We start from the raw sequence: 21786 nt of genomic DNA, 5'->3' as shown, positions 1-21786 counted from the left end.
AGCGATAGTGATAGGTAGGACTGTGCCTGCTGCTGTGCACTCCTCATCTCACAGCTCCAAATTCAGGATTTAACTGGGGTGGACGTGGGGGCAGCAAGAGAGGGGAGTAGGGGAATCATAGGCTCTTCCATCATCTGGTTTACCTCTAAGCTTCTCTCTGCCAACTTCTCACTCTGAATAATGATGCACCTCTCCCTCTCTCTGATTACACTCCCTACACACTCACCAATTCACAGACCACACATTTCCCCTCAATCAATTTAACAGTTCTTCACTTTTTTTTAAGCATTTCATGTTTTATTTTCTCACGTCTCTGCAGTGTTTTTTTTTTTCATTTTTGCGGTTCCATTTTAGAATTTTTGATCACACTGTTTAAAAAATACTAAGAGAACCACTTACAATATGAGGTAAAGACCCTTAAGGACACAGCCAGATGTTCTACCCCCTGCTTATATTAGCAAGGCTATAACTAAACTCTCAAACCCTGAGTTTAGTTCAACAAGAATTTTCTAGTTGGGAGGTTTGACTCTTTGGCCTTTTATAAATGAATATGATGCTGATGTTTGAAGCAATGGCAGAACTTTAATTTCACTTATTACTTAGTCTGGTTAGTGTTGCCGCTTGTTACATTCAAATCCATTTTCTAAACTGGGAGTAGCCCTAGTGCTTCGCTACTGAAAAAAAAACAAGAAAAATGTATATATATTTTGTTCTGAGTCTTTTAAACCATAGTTTAAGTTAGAACTTTTTAAAAATAGAAATAACAAAATATTAATCTTAATTGTTAAAGAAATACACACTGAGTTTTTCGCAATATTTTTTTAAAGAAAAATCCAGAAATCATTTTTACAGGGTATTTTTACAATAAATATTATTATACTAGTACTAGCCATAGAACAAATTAAATGAAGCTCTCATTTCTTGTCTGATTAGCTAATTTCTCTTTAAAAGTCCCACTTGGCATGTGGGTTTGGATTCCTCAACCCAAACTGCTTTTAATGCTTAGAGGATCTTAGGATCACACATAATCAAAATACCAAATTCATTTGTCCTACAGAAAGCCATTATTTTAAATATTTTTAGTATTTACAGTATTTATTTAGCTGTACAAAGTCCTTATAAATATCTGTTAATGTTCTCTTGTGTACAGCCTAGATTTGTACAGTGTTTGAAACATTCATTAGTCAAAGTTTTTCCACACTGTAGTGTGATCTTTCATCCATTGTTTTTGTTTTATTTTTTTCTAAAATTTGATTTAATTCACTTCTTTAATTTATTACTTTTAAAAATGTGTTTCTCTTGAAATGTGTTGTTTAAAGGGCTAGTTTGCCCTTGATGCTCTATTTTAAAATTAACACAATCTTCTAGAGATGTTTTTTCTCTTATAACATTTGAAGGTCTACTCACTGAAATTATTCATATTTGTGGAAATTGTTTTTGTAAAGAAAATTATAAATATGTAAGAATAACTGTTCTAGTAAAAACAATGTGTCATAATGTAGTAAAATGCTTCTTTGTGTATGTAACTTGTATTTTTATATAAATGTATATTGCTAAAAAAGAACTGGCTATCAATTTGAATACAAGTTAAAGGTACTCAGAAGTACTGGCTCCTGATTATCAGAGGGTCTTGTTTCAAAATTAACTTTGTTGTTTAGTTGTCAGGAGTGAAATATTTCGATGTTTGGTATCTGTTCTATCATCACAGTCTTGGAGTGTCATAATCATCAACTGTTTGCGTTCGAATTGATTGTCTTTACTGGTTTTCCATGCCCACTATCACCTCCCACTGGTAGTTAAGTTGCTTTTTTCTTGTTGGTTTCGCTGCTTCCTTTGTCATTGTCATCTTGGCTCCTGAGTTTCCTCTAATTATGTAATTTGATTAATTTTTTTATTAAATCCTTGCAATACTGCATGTATGTTCCAGTCTAATCCTTGTTCCATTTCTAGCTTCACGTTATATGGTAAATGGTCTGTACTTATGTCTGTACTTATTGAAGTAAGGAGATTTGACCAAAGCACTTTATACTACAATCAGTCATTCACTCATTCACACGCACACTCAGGCACTGATGGTGGCAAAGTGCATTGTAGCCACAGCTGCCCTGGAGCTCTCTGACCAAAGTTCAGTGGCACCATCTGGCCTCAAACCACCATCAGACAGTGCGGGTGAAGTGTCTTGCCCAAGGAAAAAAAGGACTCTGAAAGCCGGAGCTGGGGCTTGAACCATCGACCCTTCAATTTCTGCACAAACTCCTACGTTTTTTGTTTTTTTTTATTATCAAAAGTACAAAAAATGTACAACACAATCACATTAAATAAAACAAATCACAAAAATAAATCACATGGTTTAAAGGAAATACATATTACAGAAAATCGACAACCATGGAATCATTGGAAACAGAAAAGAAAGAACGATCAGATGCAAAAAAATCCTCAAACTAGGATACAGTCAGAAACATAAACAAACAATACACATTACTATACAATGATACTCTTAAAAGTACTCTCCACACTAATCCGTTTATTCTCAAAGTGCATGAAATTCCGTCTCTTCCAAATAGCAGAGGATTATTACAACAATGAATGTTGAAAATATTCCCAACGACAAATAAAATATCCCAGTTTATGAGTTCGCTTTTAACAGACCAATAAGTGATGATTAGCTTTTAGAAACAGGGGATTTCTACAAACATATGGATGAGTGTTTCTGGATGAGTATTACAATGATCACAGTTTCTGTTTGCAGATTTATTGATTTGATGAATAATATTTGTGAAAATCCTGTTGTGTCTAATCCTGAAGTCCAGATAATCAGATCTATGGCAGTTCAACGTTCAACGCCACTGACACATATATTTATGACATGTAGAATAATTGGGCTTCATTTTGTTGACATTTAAGACATCTCATTTTGTCCCAGCCTTCCAAACTGGCATGGGATCATATCTGACTTTATCATATATATATTTTTTTAGATATTAATGTGGTTTGAATTCCATGTTGTTTGGCTTTAAAGCAAACTAAAATAAGCATTCTTCTATGAAGGTAAATATGTGCCAAAATGAACGAACTTGTGAATTTAATGTGAAAACTTGAGAATGCAATGTGAGAATTTGTACCACAAAAATCTGAACTTGTATGCCAAAATGTTCTGCTGTAAAGAAAAACCACACACACACAAACTGAATTTGAAGTTGCACTAAAAGAAATATCAGGCAAGAACATGTAAAAAAAAATTACACTTGTCAGTCCAATCTTCACCTGAAGAGGATTTTCACTCAAATCTGATTTAAATGTGAATGCACAAAAAAACTATTTACTGGTGTGTTCATATAGTTTTACACAAATAAAATTACAGCTGACAAATGATTATTGATAGTTTATTTGTAATTATTATTTTTTTGCATATGTTAATCTTGCATTACAACCTCAATTTAGCCATTACAGCTTCTTGAATCTGCTGCTTCAAGAACACAAACGCGCTCTCGCGAGACACAGCACGTTGACACCACGCTTTGACTTTTGTCACATTCCTTGCGAGATATTTGTGCCAAAACGAACTTGTGTTTGAAGATGTGAGAGCAAATGTGGAGGGGGGCGGGGGTTCTATAGGCCAACCAATCACAGGCTGCGTACTTGGCAGGACGCCTTTGGAGCACTTCCTGGCTTCTATTTTTTTTTTTTTTTTTTTTTTTTTTTTTAGTAGTTGAAGAAAAAGAAGAAGAAAGTCGGATTTTCTTGAAGTTACGGACAACCGAAAGCAGCAGCAGCGCCGGCAGTAGAGCGGAGAACACCTTTAAATGTAAGTAGTTTGTTTTTGCTTTTTTTAAATGAACATCTATTAAAATACATGACGGTAACAGAGCCACCGGGATGTGTAGGACCAGCTAAAGCTAAAGCTTAAAGCTAACCTGTTGATACGTGATGTTCATCAACAATTAAAAGCCATCATACAAATGTCACTATTTTTTATTTTAACCTACATCTTACTGTACTGATAGCCGTATCCCTCACTAATCAGATCATTTTATTCTCAAACAGTTTATTACAAAGTATTAGAACTTTTAAAGCTTAATGCAGCTGAAGAAATAACATTAGTCCAGCTGTACTGGGCTGTTAATACTGTAAACGTTTTGTTTTAATACTCAATAATGTATAGTTAATTTACAGTACAGTATAATAAGGTTTAAAGTATAATTCACTTGAAGAACAATACCAGTGTAATTATACAGAACAGTCATTTTGCCTGTTGACATAACAGAAATATGCTTTACATGTCATTTTGTTCCAGGGAGCAGACAGAGGAGTGGATAAAATGACCACTTCATCATCGGGGCCAAAAATACTGCTGCAGTCGGATGGAGCGAAGAGTTGAGGCAGAATTCCATCTACATGTTGCATTTCTATGTAAAAGTCACACAAGTTAAAAGAAGTCCTGTTCAAACACCAACGTACAAATATATGATAATTTGATCACATCAAATGATGCCCAGATGCCACTTTTTGTAAATCTCATATTTGTGATAGAAGTGATTCTTGTGTGGGACAACTTAAAAAAAAAAAATACAAAGTATGTTCAGGTTTGGATAATGTACACACACACTAATATATATATATATATATATATATATATATATATATATATATATATATATATATATGTATATGTATATGTGTGTGTGTGTGTGTGTGTGTAGGGAAATTACATCTTACATTTATTATATTCATGTTAATTTTGAGTAAGCTTAAAAAAGTAATCTCCAGGTTACCATTCCAAAGTCTTTTTCTGTAGAATTTCATTAATCCATCCAAATCATGAAACCTTCCTTTTTTCTAGCTTTAAAGAAACACTACAGAAAACAGGGGGTCAGTGGGAAGCCTACTGCTGCCACCTGGCCCTGGTTTGTCCTCATGGATGAGGTATTAGGACAGAGGCCCCCTAATGCCCCACCTGTCCTAATTGCCTCCATCCCTGAGGACACAGCAGGGCCAGGTGCTGCAGAGGCTGAGCAGCACCAGGTTGACGATGAGGAAGAGAATGAGGATGAGAGGCCAGGAGAGAGGAGGGAAAGGAGCAAGAGAAGAAGGAGTGACGAGTTGGTGGATTTAATCAGGGAGGATATCAGATGGCAGAGGGAAGCGGGATAGGATGGACAGATTATTTCATTTATTGGAGAGGATGGTGGACAGACATTATTATTTTTGGTGTTTTTTTTTTTTTAACAAGTTCAGGTTATGTGTTGCTGTTATTAAATTAAATTATTAAATTGTTTATAAAAGTTATTGTTGTCGGTGTGTTCTTAAAGTCTTTTATCTGTTTCATCACTTCTTTATAATTTAAGTAAACTTAGAACAACTTCTCAGTGATATCAGTTTATTTTTAGAGAAGCAAGTATTTACAATAAACTATTAAAAACATTTTTAAGTATTGAAATTAGATTTTAAAATTAACTACTACAACTATTTACAGAAGATATACAGTAAATATTACTAGAGAACATATATATATATATATATATATATATATATATATATATATATATACAATTGTGACTGAGCAGGAGTCCCTGGTGGTGCTGCTGGACTGGATGCGATGCCACACAGATGACCTTGGAGTCTTCTGACTGTGAGTGGGACATCATCTGGGGGGTGGGGGTGCCTCTCTCCACTGTTCACCACATCATCCATCAGGGTTTGCAGGGCTGACCCAATCGACAGCTGCCCCAATTGACGGCTGCCATGTTACTAAAAAAGTTTAAAATGACGAAGAAAATAATGACTTTACTAAAACTGTTTTCATTACCCTGAAATAACAGCTAAAATGTGATTAAAATGTGCTAAAATGTGACAATCTAAATGTAATGGTGGTCGGGTAGACCCTCCTCCAGGGGCAGACACCTTGGCAGACAGCTGGTCCCTCCATGGAGCACCACTGACTGCCTCCAACTCCCCTCCTCATCCTCTGGCATGTCATCCTCTGGGGCCGTGATATCACCAGCTCCCAGGCAGATGTTGTGCATGTCAGCACATGCCGTTTTGACCTGTAGAAAAAAATAGACAAAAATATTTATTTTTATTCAGTCATCTATCTTTATTACATGATTTATTAGAAATTAAATTTTACTTAATCTAGATCCACTATTTAACTTATTTTTTCGTTTTTATATTTTTATTTTTTTCCTGTATTATGTTTATATATATACCGTATATATATATATATATATAAATATATATATATATATATATATATATATATATATATATATATATATATATATATATATATATACAGTAATTGCAAATAAAATCAGGCAGTAAGGGGATAACAATTTAGACAAAAAATTATTTATTTCTCAACAGTTTGGCTTCTCAACAAAACATTAGTAATGGTAAAAGTAGTTATTCAAGTCAGTTATTTACAGGGTTTGTACACATTTAAGTATTCAATTCAAATTACTAAAGTTACAAACAAATAAATTACAAACTTAAAAATAAATATAAAATTTGTTATTTAAACATATTCATCAATCTGCTGACAAGCGTTTATTTAATAACTGGTATATTCTGATCATTAGCAGGCCCCTGTGGGTTAGAATAATAGCAGGTAGATCTTACCTCTCCACTGCGCACTGCCAGCCTGAGAAAAATCCGTCGCAGGTTTTGCTGCCGCCGAAGCCGTCAAAGCGACTCTCCTCCTCCAATAACAAGAAAATAAAAAAAAAATTCCATATATATTTTTTTGGTTTTGTTGTTTCTTTCCGTATTTCTCCAACTGTCGGATTTTGTTTGGCGCTGTTTTTGGGGTAAACGTGATGACGTCGTGTCGTAACCAGGAAGTGCTCCAAAGGCGTCCTGCCAAGTACGCAGCCTGCGAATTGAGACGCAGCCTGTGATTGGTTGGCCTACAGACCACCCCCCCCCTCCCTTCCCCCCCACATTTGCTCTCACATCTTCAAACACAAGTTCGTTTTGGCACAAATATCTCGCAAGGAATGTGACAAAAGTCAAAGCGTGGTGTCAACGTGCTGTGTCTCGCGAGAGCGCGTTTGTGTTCTTGAAGCAGCAGATTCAAGAAGCTGTAATGGCTAAATTGAGGTTGTAATGCAAGATTAACATATGCAAAAAAATAATAATTACAAATAAACTATCAATAATCATTTGTCAGCTGTAATTTTATTTGTGTAAAACTATATGAACACACCAGTAAATAGTTTTTTTGTGCATTCACATTTAAATCAGATTTGAGTGAAAATCCTCTTCAGGTGAAGATTGGACTGACAAGTGTAATTTTTTTTTACATGTTCTTGCCTGATATTTCTTTTAGTGCAACTTCAAATTCAGTTTGTGTGTGTGCGGTTTTTCTTTACAGCAGAACATTTTGGCATACAAGTTCAGATTTTTGTGGTACAAATTCTCACATTGCATTCTCAAGTTTTCACATTAAATTCACAAGTTCGTTCATTTTGGCACATATTTACCTTCATATTCTTCCTCTAAAATGCATTATGGTTGATATGTTTAATATGAATAACACATTTTTTGAATTAGATTGTGGTTTATTACTATATAGATTTTTTTGTTAATCTTGTAGAGTTTTTATAATCCTCTGTAGCAAGGCTGAGCATAAGTCCAGAGATGAACTCCAGAATTACCGTTACAGGGAAGACAGGCAGTTATCTGAATGCCTTCAGCGTTGCTTCTCTAGGGTCTAATTCAGAAGACAGTTTAACGATAAACCAAGAAAACAAACACACCTTTACAGCTTCCAACCAAATCAAAGAGGTAACAGAATTAAATAAATTTAAGGCTAACATTAGCAATAACTTAGTAACTTAGCAGACATAAACACTCCTAAAGAGCATACCCGAAATTCAGTGATTAATTGAAGCATTCAATTTCCCCCATTTCTCTTCAGTCATTTTTCTGTCATGAATAATAATGCAGGCTGCTGATATGCAGCTTGTGTGATGTGAAATCTGTAATTCATTCATTAAACATGATATATGCCAGTCAGACATGCACTTTTGTTAAATGCGATGCAGAATTTTCTATCCCTGCTGACAATGATATTGTTCCCAGCTGTCACAGATCTAATTATGTGTTTTCAAAGTCGTACACTTCATAATTTGTTTTTTCATGTCGTTTATTAGAAAAAAAATTGTCCTTCATCCCATACACACTAACAGTGTTTCCGATGGTTGCCTGACTGTGCTATTAACAGTTGTCATCACTGGTTTAGTCATAACTAAGCAGTTCTGTGTATGGGATGCGCAGCATGGGTTTTTGCAGACACAAATCATGTTCCAGCAGGACTCAAAGTAAATGAGGCTCAGTCTAACCCATGGAGAACACATTTAATATTTGCAGTGTGTTTTTTGTTTGTTTGTCTGATGTTAAACAGCAGACATAATGAGTTTCAATCGTTTCTTTGATGGATTCTTTTCGTTAACTTTTCACAGTTCAAATCACAACCTAATAGAAGGATTCAGATTTCATGTTTTTTTCTTTTGCCATGGTAGAAAAGATATAAACTTTTTAATACTTTTAATCATACGTCTAAGGATAGAAACTGTCCTATATGCAGTATCTCCTCTGAACAATCCCTGGCACATTATGGTTAGATGATTTTGTGCTGTGTGAACATTACAACTCTCAAAAAGAACATAGTTTTTTCATATCTTGTTTTCAGTTTTCATACAAGTCAAGCATCTGACTCAGATTGTCCTTTCTATGACATATGGCTGTGTGTTTGAGAAATGCAGTACTGTTAGCTTAAAAGCAAAGCATTTCTCTGTCGTACTATCTTCCCATGTCTCTTTGCTATCAACAGAGATGGAGCTCCAGGCCAGGGCTGACAAAACGGCGTCATTATCTTAGTGTTAGCGTCTACCCACGCTTTGCCTCTCATTCATTTCACAGTTAGAGTCCTGGCCCCAGAGGGAGATATAGCTCATGTGGGCGAGAAAGACAGAGTGATCGGAAGAGAGGATGCTTCATTTGTGATTCTGCCCATTTCCTCTATTTTTCCTACTTCTGCTCAGAACTATTGCTCATGTACTGTAGCAAGTCCTCATGCTGAACAGAAATATGCACAGTACAATGATTAGGCTTGATACTGGAACTCAATATGCCAGGAATAAAAAAGGTTCCTGAGCTGACAAAGTCATATTAAAAACACTGAAGTAAAAAACATATTTTATTATATTATCTATGCTTTCTAAAAAAAAAAATCTTTTTTTGTGAAGGACAGTATTATTTTAATGACTATTTCAGGCATTTGTTCAGTTACTAAGCTGTATATATTTAATAGATTTAATCGAGAGAGAGAGAGTGATATGTTTTACGCATTGTTTTCTGTTAATTTGGCTGATTATGACTTAAAATAATAGATCCAATTATTTGCCTAGGGAAATTAAAATGTCACTTTGGAATTTTAAAAAAAAATTGTTGTTAAATAAAGCTAAAAAGCGGCGTTCTGAGACTATCTGAGAGGGATTTTTTTTTTACTTTTGTGGTCACTATAAAAGTAAAATGTTACTGCACTACAAAATGGCTGTGAAGGAAAGGGAACATCCCTCTCCCTATATGAAATTAAATGAAATTAATCCACTTGGATTACAAATGAGGAAGATTTTAAAATGACAGGACAGAACTGGAGATGGGTCATTAGAATGGACGCAGGCTTTAAAAAAAAAACAAAAAAAAAAACTTGTTGCGGCCCAAACAGTGAGTAGCCTGAGTTCCTTTATTACCTGTTATTTGTCTTTTTTTCCCCATATTTCGAGCCATATCTTGGAAGTTGCTCGTTTACAAAGTTGTGGGCTACAGCGTTGTAGGTGAAGTGCCTTAGGCAGGCCTACCCTGCACAAAGAAGAAGTAAGACACGCTAGTCATAAACGGTAGAGGTCATGATGTCGATTTATTTTCGCTAAATTATAATATTATTGAATTATCACGCCGCAAGCATTTGCACAGGAGAATCTTGGCTTGTTGATCAGATTGTTGTTCAGTTCGAGAAAATGTACTCTTTATCAGACCATATTGTCCCAAAAGTTTGAACATTTCTATTTACTAAAAAATCCTGTCTTAAAATCTGATCAACAGTCATCTGAAGATCAATTTTTTTCTGTCATAGCGTCTTGATTCATGTGTCGCAGTTATATAACCAAGTTGCTAACTGGTTAGCAAGATGCTTCTGAGACACCGACCATAACCAAACTGCTTGCAAACCTTCTGCCACAACAATTGGCCTTGATAATCAACCAACTGTTGGAACAGCCGTTTCCCTGCGACTTAAAAAAAAAAAGTATGAGGGCGCTGCACAGTTCAGAAAAGAGCCCTGAGATATATACATATATATATATAACTCAAATTATTAATATGAAGAGGTATTCCTTCTCCCTCTCATGTTTTGACTGCAGGATGAATAATGAGGTCTCGTCATTTTTGAAGAAATAGTATTTAAATGTTTGAAAATCAGAGCGTTACTTTATAAACACTGCAACTAAACACCTTTCTTATATATTATATAAGAATATATATTTTTATACTTAAGTCTATAGTACAATTTTCAGCGAGATCTAACGGTCAGACTTTGCAGACTGCTGAGATATAAACTGCTCCCCCCACCAATTCTTTCCCCCAAACAATACGAAGGCCGTCATGATACAAAATGGCTTCTGCAACATCTGGATTGTCTTTCCTATAGGTGTAGGATATACATTATGTAGGCCTAGCCTGCCACAGTCACATTCGAACTTAATGAAGACTTCTTCTGTCAATGGTTTGTCATCTCTGTGCTGCCGTAGTGCAAAGATCTATTCTATGATTAATCTGAGACCCGCTTCTATGTAATTATACATAGCACTTTTTACAGTTGCATTCAGACCGAGCACAGTGTCCATGGTGAGGGCAGTGAATTTACATAGTACCCCTATGCAAACTGGCAGAGAAGGGCGGGGTAGCATCCAGTGATAATTCCCATGCAGTGACGACGTTCACTGCTCTGGAATATAGTTTGTTAAAGGTAAAGGTTATAAGGCCATCTCCAAGCAGCTTGATGTTACTGTGACTAGCTGCACATATATTTCAGAAATGTAGGATCCATGGGCCGTTAGCTAAACTCCGTGCACATGCCTGCGGAAGGAAAACTGCATGCTTAAGGAACATCAGTTTTAGATCATACTATCATTGCATGAGCGAAAGTGGACTTAACAGGACATGACCAAGGAGTACACCATTGTCAAAAACAAATCAGAAGTGTCCAATGGACTGCTGAGACAGAACTTGAACTTGTTGCTAAGGTACATGAGCTCTATGTTCACACACAGATCAATGAAGCATATCAAGAAAAGAACTACTATGAAACATGGAGCAGGCTATGTTCTGGCGCTTTTTAGATTAATCTGGCACTGGGTGCCTTGATTTTCTCAAAGGTACAATACAAGTACAAGACTATAAAGGGATTTTACAGAGACATTTGCTGCCCGGTGTCAGAAAACTTGGTCTCAGTCGCAGGTCATACGTATTAAAACAGGATAATGATCAAAAACAAGCAGCTAAAAACACCCAAGGATGACTAAGAGGAAAAACTTGCACTATTATGAATTCAATTCAGTTCATTTTATTCATCTAACAGCAATTCACGTCAACTCAAGGCAATTTACGGAGACAATACTGTCAAATTGGGAAGTAAAACCAATTGACTGCATCAAGTTATTGACTTGCAAGACATGCTCCTCCTGGATGAGCTTGCAGTGACGATTTTCGGTTGCTGTTTGTCGCTGACTCTTCAGTAATGCTTCAGGCCGATCATGCATGATGAAGCTATGGTGATTAGAAAAAACAGAGAGGGCATTAAGTTAAGAGTGGGAATTGACAAATACTGCAGCATCGGAGAACAGAGATAAATGAAGCAGAGTGAGGAAAAGTGGTCCCGATGTGATCCAGCTGCCCAAACTTATAGCAGCAGAAATACTGTACAAAAAGTTTATCAGGATAACCTAACTATCAGGTATAAGAAAAGTAGAGCCATAATAGGGCCAAGTGGCTAAAGCGGCATTCTATGTGGCCTGACCCAAATCCTATTGATGCCATCCAGAAAAGAAGGCAACCTTTAAACCTTAAACCACTGGAGTAGTTTGCTCTTGGGGAATGGGCCAAAATAACTGCTTAGAGGTCTAGAAAACTAAATGACAGTTACAATAATCTTTTGTGGCAGTGACTTCCTCAAAGCGCTGTGTACAAAATATTAAGTTAAAAGTAACATAATTTCTGTCCATGCCTGCTCCCTGATTTGTTTTTTGTTTTTTTTCTCGTTCTGTTGAAGGATGGTTAAAAAGAAATGTCTGACTTCCATGTTTTTCTTTTTTATAGGTTATTATAACTTTTGTCTGATTCCATTTATATCTGTGATCTTTGGATATTAAAATAATTCTTTGGAGTCTGGACCTATGTACAGTAGGGTTTTCAAATGAGCCAAACCATATCACTACCCTCACAAACTCTTGAGTTGTGATTTATTTTGGACTTGCTCTAAAGGCAGTAGTCTAAATTATTCTTAAGATTTTTATGGCTTATAATTGTCTTTACTTTTCAGAAAACTAAGCTGATCTGACACAGTTGAGAATATATAAACTTTTATCAAAAGAATAAAAAACAAACCTAGACTCAACTTTGCAGAGGAGAATGGTTTCAATTCAAACAACTTGGACTTGCAGTACTTAATACTTTAGCAGAACCACAGACTGATCACCTCCATCCCATGACACATTCATACACTAAGTCATGCTAAAGGAGCCTTCCGCCAGGTGTTAGGTCTGTGTTTGCTTTACACCTTTAGAAATATGTTTCCGTTTGCATCAAAATCACATTAGTTACATTATAATTTTATATGAAAATGTTGGGGTTTTAATAAGCTGCAACCAATAATTATCTAAATTATCAGAAGGGAATTTAAGAGGCCACTACAAAACCTGGATGAGTCTGCTCAGGGCTTTCAGTTATGTACAGACCATGAAGGAGTTGAACCTACAGTAGGCCTTCCAATGATGGTAAATGTGTGGAAATAGAACAATAACCGAAGGAGATATGACCATTTGAATGTTTGCAATTTTCACAGTATTTTGAGAAGCAAAAATGTATGAACAAATTATAGCTTGCTCAGTTGGACCACTGTTTTCTTGTATAGTGGAGAACTGTTCAGAAGGCAGTCCTTATCAGTCAACTCTATTAAAGCTCACTAGTAAAGATCACAGCCATATTTTTTTTGCTCTGCTTTTCCTTACTCATCCAAAGCACCTATAAACACAGATGTACAGACATTTTTTTTTGTCAAGATGAGTTTCAGTGTTTGAGTTGAATTACTGAAGTTCAGAGTGATTCATTCATTGGGATGAATTGAGACGATGTTTTGCTAAATCAGACTACTATGATAAAGTTACAGTTTTAAGATCAGAGTGAATGAACATTTAAATCAGTGCAAAGGCTTCTGCATTGGTATGGAAATTCTTGGCAAGGTGAGTCCAATGGAATGATTGTCAGCATCGTGTTTGTGAAGTAGGCGTGGGTAGTGGGAGATGGACAGGACACAGCAGTGACAGCCCTTTAAATCCAGCTGTGAAGTCTAAATCTTTTGCTTTTTAATGGCAATCATAACTCATTGTGCAGTTGTAATGTGTTGCACATTAACAGTGTGGGAGCTGGCTGTGGTTCATCTGTGCCTAATGTGCTATAGCTACAGGCTAAGAGCTCTCATCAAACACTGTTCAGCCATCATTTCCTCTTTTAAAGTCTTTTGTTTACTTTGTATATTCCTCACGCCCACACTGCAACAAAAGTTTGAAAGGCTCTAGAGAACTCTTGCTGTATTTCTTTTCTATACCAAATCTTTTGGGACCACAGATACTTATATTTAGCCATTAGGGGATATATTTGCTTATTATTTTGATATAACAGTATAGTGAAGTCGTCCTTGTCAGGGAGAAGAACACCCTCTGATACTAATGAGGGGATCTTGTAGCCATCTGTGTAGGGCATATTCCCTTAAGATGTCAGTTTGGATGTTAACTTGCTGCACTGGTGACATCCTAAGTTTATATATAGAAGAACCTGGTTGATCTTTTGTAACCAAGAGAAAGTGCAGATAAGTACAATGTTTTTCTTTCTCAGAAAATATCAAGAAAACCTAACAGCAGTAGCAAAGTGTTAGAGGTAATCCATGGCAGGGCAGTATCAATAAATGTTTGATAAGTAAACAATTCCCATAAAATGTTTCCAAAACTGTTACACACAACAAATTTATGGAATTAGGGAGTCTGACTCATATAGACTACTAAGATGCACTTAATGTAAATACTACTATAAAGGCCACATTTCATGAACAAATGTTTTCTTGTTTTTACTCATTCTTCCTCATTCTTTCATCATGGTAACATAAGAACAATACAGATTCTTGATTCTTCATAGAAGACTTAACTGCAAGTACTAGATGCCTATTTCCATGAAGGGTTTTACAATTTTGATTAATGGATATTCCTTTCTTTTTACCTCACTTTAAAAACATTTAGTAGATAATATCTTTAAATGCAGTCAGTTCAGCATGTATTTTTGCAATATTACAATTAAAAACACCTGGTTGGACTACAGATGCTATTATTCATTAATGAAATAATGTAATGTTGACTGATCGGCTTAATCAATTAATGACTAACTGATAAATGGCCATTTCCATAGAAAGTCTTGTATCTTGTATCAAGAGGGTGTTTTTCATAACATTGACTAAATATATATTTTTTTCAATATGCTGGGTAAAACAAAACAAAAAATAAATAAAATACAATACATAATATTCTAACAGTCTATTGTGCTACCTGTATTAAATACTGACTGAATAAAAAAAAAAATATTTTTCTCACATTATTAAACAAGACACATTTAAAAGAACAACAGAAAAAAACAACACAACACTTCCTATGTACAAAGATTTAAAACTATAATTATAGACAGGGCTTATTTATTTATTATTTTTTTTAACAGTGTCCTGTCTGCTGATGTGGCAGTAAGAATGATTGTCTTCATGCCAAAAAGCCAGACAAATTTTGCTTTCACAAGTGGAGCAGTAGGGTAGCAGTATAAATTTATTATAATTTATGCGCACCTCTAATGGCAGTTGCAACGGCAGGCACAGTCTCAGCACCCACAAACGTGATTGGATTAGACAAGTTCTCCCAGCCAAATTCAAGTTTCAAATTTTCTGCATGTCGTTGTGGTAATGAAACGTCCTCGCGTTCTGTGGCACCGGCTTGGTTTGCTAGGTTTACAGTGGCTGCATTATGTTGAAGAGACTGATCATATGTTGTTTCATTTGTCTGAAAGCAGTCAGAAAAAAAATCATACCTCAGACAAATTTAAGAAAGACAACCCCTTTGTGAATGCTGGCTTTTTGAATTGCCGTAAAGCTACTGAATTTTTCTTTTTGTGAAGTTTAAATAATAGCGCATATAGTCACCTGAGAACTGATTCATGATTAATGTGATTAATGATGTCTGTGTGTTACAGAACCTAGTTGTATGCACTGAAGTATATATGACAAAAAAGTAGTGAATCTCAATCTATTTATTTTTTATTTATTTATTGTATTTTAAATAGGCCTATAGGCTCATAGGTCTTTTGACCAAAAAATAAAAACAAAACATATTTTCACAGCACCCTCTGTTCAAAATTACTTCCAGCAGCCCTGCCCACACTTCTACGGTTTTCTCCCAGGGTTAAAGAATCACCCTTTCACTCTCTAATGTTGTTTGCCTGAAGCATGTAGGGATTAACTAAAGCGATTATCACAAGCTTTTCCAGTTTTGTAAAGATGAATCACGGTAATGCCTCATAGCAAAGATAGGGATGCATTTTTGAATCTCTGGACTTGGTTTACAATTTTTCCAGCTCACAAGGAGCCAATTGGCTTTTGCTCACTAAACCAGGGTCAGGTGAGTCAACAGTGGGGAAACATGAATCATGGTGGCTTGTACACATAAACAAAGTCGTTGCTTGGCACACAACAAAAGAGATCCAGTTTTAAGGAGAACAGTTGAAAAATTTTAAAAAGGATTCAATATTTTTGTTGTGTTTACACATTGCCAGTAAAATGTTACACCACTGTAATTTTCTAAATTCACTTAAACCACATAAAGAAGGCAGATAGACACCATGTGGGGAAAATAGACCTTAACATTTTTTACTTTTGTACTAAACGCCACATCATATTCAGGTTTACTGAAAGGCTTTCTGACTTCATAAAGTCATTAAGATTGGGTTAAGATTTAAACCAATGGGGTTATCTTGATTTAACAAAAATCTTGAACTTAATCTGTTCTATGTAATTACCGTAAATTCTCTAATATTGGCCTGTATTCCAATAGCGGCCGGGACTCTAACATTGGCCGGTCTCGCTATCAGAGGAGGTAAATAATGGCCGGTCTCTAATACAGGCCGGGGCTATAAACGTTTTTTCTGGGCATACCTCAACATTATACTTGTGGTAGTAAGTAACATACAAGTACCACAGCCCTGCGCAGCTGGACGACAGGCCCTGACTGCTGCCCGTCTGCGCGAGGAAGAGAACAGACACGCAGCAGAACAGGAGGAGCGCGAGTGATGAGGAGATTAAAGGGAGAGATGAAGAGGAGGAGAAAAACTGAGGAGGAGAATTAAACAGAATTGGAGGATTTTTTTTTTTTTACTTCAAACCAAGCGAGACATGGTAACTGTACTTTTTCAATAAATGAACCTAGTGTTTTATAGGTTCAAATAGACACAAAATCTCATTTTTATTCATTCCACTGGTAGTCTGTTTTGCTCAAATAGCAATAGAGGCCTGTCTCTAATTCTGGCCTCTATCCAATAAAGGCCTGGACCGCGATGCACTTGAGTGAAATAAAGGCCCAGGCCTATATTAGAGAATTTACGGTAGGTAGTTATTTTTTATAACTAGGATCAGAATGTAAACTAGCATATAGTACAGTTTATATGCTTTTCGTCAGATCTTTGCTTGTATAAAAACATCTGCAAAGTTGCTTACAGCTGATTTTCTAACGCAGCGCAAACTGGATTGCTTCTCTAAAAAAAGTGATATGGCACATGCAAACTTTTTGGCATGTCTGCGTGCATGAATGCGCATAACAAACTTACTGGTGACAAATTATGCAACATGACTAAAGAAAAATAAATGCAATTGTAATCAAAAACTTAACAAAAAACAAAAACACCATCAAAGAACTTAAATGTGTTTATCAAATACACTGAACATCATAATACCAATATAAAATTCTCCTCCCAAGTATTAATTTAATTTGACATGTATCAAATGGGTCATTATACAGCAGTTGTCACAAATCAGAACTCCCCTGGGCTCACCTATGTGACTTGAGAAGATCGGATCCATCACCTAGTGAGTCACTAAATGTGACCCAAAATTCCACTTTACAGCAGTCTGAGCTTCCCTTAAACACAGGGGCTAACAAAGCTATAAGTTATTGTTAGGCAATAAAACAAATCTGACACTTTCCTGATCATACATATCTCTGGTTCTGTGATGTAGGATTCAATCTAAAAGGGCAAATGTGACCTTTGATTTACAAGTAACGAAAGATTTTGATTTATTTTCCCCCTTTACTGGCTCTGTATAATGCACAGTTATGTTGTATTACATTGTTAAGGCCCCATCTTGGTTTCCAATGTTTTAATCAGGTGGGTAAGGAGGAGTTAGAAGTGGTAAATATAACTGTTTGTTAAATTTTCCAAAGTTTTACTGATGTTTCTTAAATCTTGATAGCTAAGTGTGTGTCAGACATTTAGTTTTTCAGTTTTAACGTATGATATTTAATCTTTTAGCTTTAAATTTTACTTTTTCATCGTTAAGTTGGTAGAAATATTTTTGTAAAGCACATTTTAATAACGGGGCAATTTAAAGTGTTTCATATCATAGGGTGACCATATTTTCATTTGGGAAAACCAGGACACCTTGGAGCGGGGGGGGGGGGGGGGGGGGGGGGGTGTTGGGGGGATCTCTGTTCCCATGCATAGAGATGTCTGTGGCATGCACTCGCTTAACGTAGGCCTACGTAATCCTACAATAACATTATATTTAAGACCATAGATTTATTAAAAATGCTTTTCAGTAAAAGTCAACAGCAATAACTCCAATAACAAACGATAATTTTATTCGAAATGTATTTATTGAAAATGCTTAAGAAAGAAATAATGTCTCATCATCGGGATTTGCTCCGTGATCAGAGGAAATGTTACTTGGCCCCGAACAGTGGTGAAAATTGAAAGTTTAGTTTAATATAATACAACTCTGTGAATAGTTCCGTCTGAGAGGAATGAAAATAGTTGTTAATGGTTATTGAATCAGATATGTGGCGGTAATGTTTGGTTTATCTAAAGGTTTTTATCTGTTACTGTGTAAATGGGTTTGGCTGTAATTTAAGGACAGATTCTAATATATCTGCAGGGTGGGGGGGAACTATAAATCTGATAGGAGTTTCATTTTTTTATTGCTGTTTTTCACAATATGCTTAACTAAGTATTTTTTGTTGTTGAATATTAGAGATTTTGCAGATATATTTTGTACATACATTGTTTTGGATTTACTTTCTATCCCTTTTATGGAACAGAAAATCCCTTTATTGTCCCACAATGGGCAGATTTACAGCAGAAAGAAAGATTATTGAAAATGGTCACACAAATGAGGACCTTAGAAAAATGTATAAGAATAACATAATAGGGAAGAGTTAAAATATAAAAAATAAAATTCTGTAAAGTGTTTTAACAATATTAAGCTGGAGAATAAATTACCAATATTCAGCCATGGACATTTTTACAGGAACGGATATTTGAAAATAGGAGCAACATCAGAGATGTGCAGAATGACAGCAGGATGTTATTTAACTGACTAAGGTTTCTATCATTACATTTGATTTTATTTGTTCCTGCTCCCGGTGGTTGGAACCTTTATTCCACTCTGGATTCTTGTGAGTGTAGTCTTTGTTCACTTTAACTTTTTAAAAAATAAATAAATAAACAAACCGTTTTGAAAACCTCGGTATTCATTCTTTTCCTGCTTTGTGTGTCAATTTACACGGTTGCTAAGCAACAGAGCATACGGCGGTAAAACCCGCCGAAGGGTGGACTTGTTTGAATTCACAGACAAAACTCTTCCGGCCTCCTTATTGTCAAGGACTTCACAGGATCCAGTCTAGGTAGACCACGTCCTTGGAGGATGCAGCCCAGGTTTTCGAACAGAGCCTCTGATTAAGAACAGGGCTGCCCGCACTGACGCGGCTCAGGTATTACGTCACACGCAGCGTCGAAAAAATCAGGACATTTCCTCACTATCTAAAAAAAAAACCCGGGACGCCCGGGACAGGACGTGAAATACGGATATGTCCCGGGAAATACGGACGTTTGGTCACCCTATCATATCATAAACACATCAGAACAAATTGGCTGTAAAATGATTGAAGACATGAATTTAATAGACAATCACTCATCAAATTGTTAAACTAACCATGTAAAGATGATAAAAAAGGGAGATGGATGGATGGATGGATGGATGGATGAAGTTTTTGTTTGGAGACAGCTAATCAAAGGCAGCTTCACATAGGTGAAGCTTCAACTTTAATTTAAAGGATTTGACAAATTTTAGTTTCGAGTTTTCTGGGTGTTTATTCCAGATTTAAAGTATATTAAAAAGATACTTCTCTATGTTTGTTACTGGTTCTGGGGATACAAAATAGGCTAGAAACCGAAGACCTGAGTGTTCTTCAAATGTGATACGATGATAGTAAGTCTTTAATGTAACATAATTTTGTGACGCTAAACTGTTCAGCCTTTTATAAACTAATACAACTTTATCAAAGTCTATTCTCCGAGCTACAGGTAGCAAGTATAAAGTCTTTTAAACTGGGGTGATATGCTCTACTGTTCTAGTCTTATTGAGAACATGAGCAGGAGCATTTTGTATAATTAATGCCTATTAATTATTCGAATTGATCATTGCTAAGCATAGTATAATTAATTTTTGAAATTATTATCATCATCATTACCTCCAATTCACAAGCTGTCTGCACTATATGATACCCAATAACCCTACAGGGTTTACGTAAATCACATTTCAGTCACTGCACTAGCCAGAAGCATAAAATTGATTTCTTTGAGTATTAATGCAAGTTATCGATTATCTGTGCCTTAGTCTATGGACTTTTTGGAAATACATCAAAGTGATGCACATTGGGCTATTTCATATATATATATATATATATATATATATATATATATATATATATATATATATATATATATATATATATATATATATATATATATATATATATATATATATATATATACTGTATATACCATATCCCATTCCATTCCATATAGCTATATTCCCTTTTTGAAAATGGTTACCTATATTGAGGTATATATAATTACATAAATAGAGTACTCTACGATTTTATAGTTGTGCAAAAAATTAACTGATGCATGAAAAAAGAATAAAGCAGGGATAATTAAAACTACACTAAAAGTAAGGATTTTGAAATTATTACATACAAGACAGAAAAAAAGTATAAATAGTGACTAAAACTGACTGCAATACAGGAAAAAAGTCACAATCAATATAAAGATGTATTATAATAAAAAAAGAAAATGCAACAGCATTATAACCTTGCATCAAACTTCATCTTTTTTATGGATATGGTCCTCCTCTCTGCTGCAGGTAGCGACTGTTGCCACTTCAACCATAAGAAAATAAAATGTAGGTTTCTTCATTGCGAATTTTTAAAGATCAGACCAATGGAGTGAAATATTCTAAACTTTTGTTTTTCTTTTAATTTTGAGATTTTTTAGCTTCCACATAAGTGTCTTAAAAAATTTAAATAAAAAGGTAGAGCCTAACATTAGGGAGTAAAAGTGTCATTCCTGTAGGGGAAATTCCAACCATGTGGGGGATATGGTCAAAGTGAGAGAAAATGGGTTGGTTTTTTTTATTATTCATCCAGCATGGATTAAATAGTTTCAAGGCTGTTGTTCTGTAACTTTTGATGATGAAACTGCCTTTCAGTTTTTCTAATTACACTGTCTCAAACCTTAACATTTAACGTCTGTACAGTCTTAGATCTAGCTATTGAGTTTCTTGGGGCATCTCTTAACATTTTGCAGGCTGATGTTGGCATAGGTTTGCTTCTATGTCCACTTTAACAACCAACTTCATTACTGTTTCTTTTGCAGATGGTGTGCTCTAATTGTACAGCTCCTTTTGCATTTCTACAGCCTGCACAGTATCTTCCAGTCTGAGCAGATCATTACAGCCTCTAGTTTCTCATCTTAGCCAAAAGGCTCCGGAGAATCTTCTCATTAACAAGACTTGTTAAAAGATCCTGCCAGCAGTGCTAATTTATTTCCCCTTGCACATACACACACCCGCACGACATACCATAAACACACACATACACATATTAAATTTAAACTGATGTTTGTGTGCATATTTACCTCTTTATCAGTTACATAAACACTCTTAGATACACACAAACTCACAAGTGTGGGTATTTTCCTTTGGCAGACAATGCATGCAACAAATGGCCAATTTGGGAAAGTACTTCAATCTTTTAACCCACTGGCTTGTCAAAAAATCGTGGCACTCAAGGTTAGCTCTGCATACATTCCAAAAATGGCATGGCTTGCATTACTGCAATTCTCTGAAAGGTATCCAATTTCTTAATAGTT

The 21786-nt window shown here is 35.5% G+C and overlaps 1 protein-coding gene and 1 long non-coding RNA gene across 2 annotated transcripts in view; both read left to right on the top strand.

Annotated features, from left to right (window-relative positions):
• Positions 1 to 21786, top strand: part of LOC119781387 (cadherin-4-like) — a 380523-nt gene that overhangs the window by 225933 nt on the left and 132804 nt on the right. The gene's annotated exons all lie outside the window — the stretch shown is intronic.
• LOC119781388 lies at positions 3700 to 4454 on the top strand. Its single transcript, XR_005280564.1, has 2 exons — positions 3700 to 3805; positions 4295 to 4454. It is a non-coding gene; the product is annotated as an uncharacterized LOC119781388 (long non-coding RNA).

Source organism: Cyprinodon tularosa, unplaced genomic scaffold, assembly GCF_016077235.1.
Source record: "Cyprinodon tularosa strain WSP-4 unplaced genomic scaffold, ASM1607723v1 ctg176, whole genome shotgun sequence".
NCBI classification, from domain to species: domain Eukaryota; kingdom Metazoa; phylum Chordata; class Actinopteri; order Cyprinodontiformes; family Cyprinodontidae; genus Cyprinodon; species Cyprinodon tularosa.
This window is presented reverse-complemented; position numbering and strand designations above follow the sequence as displayed.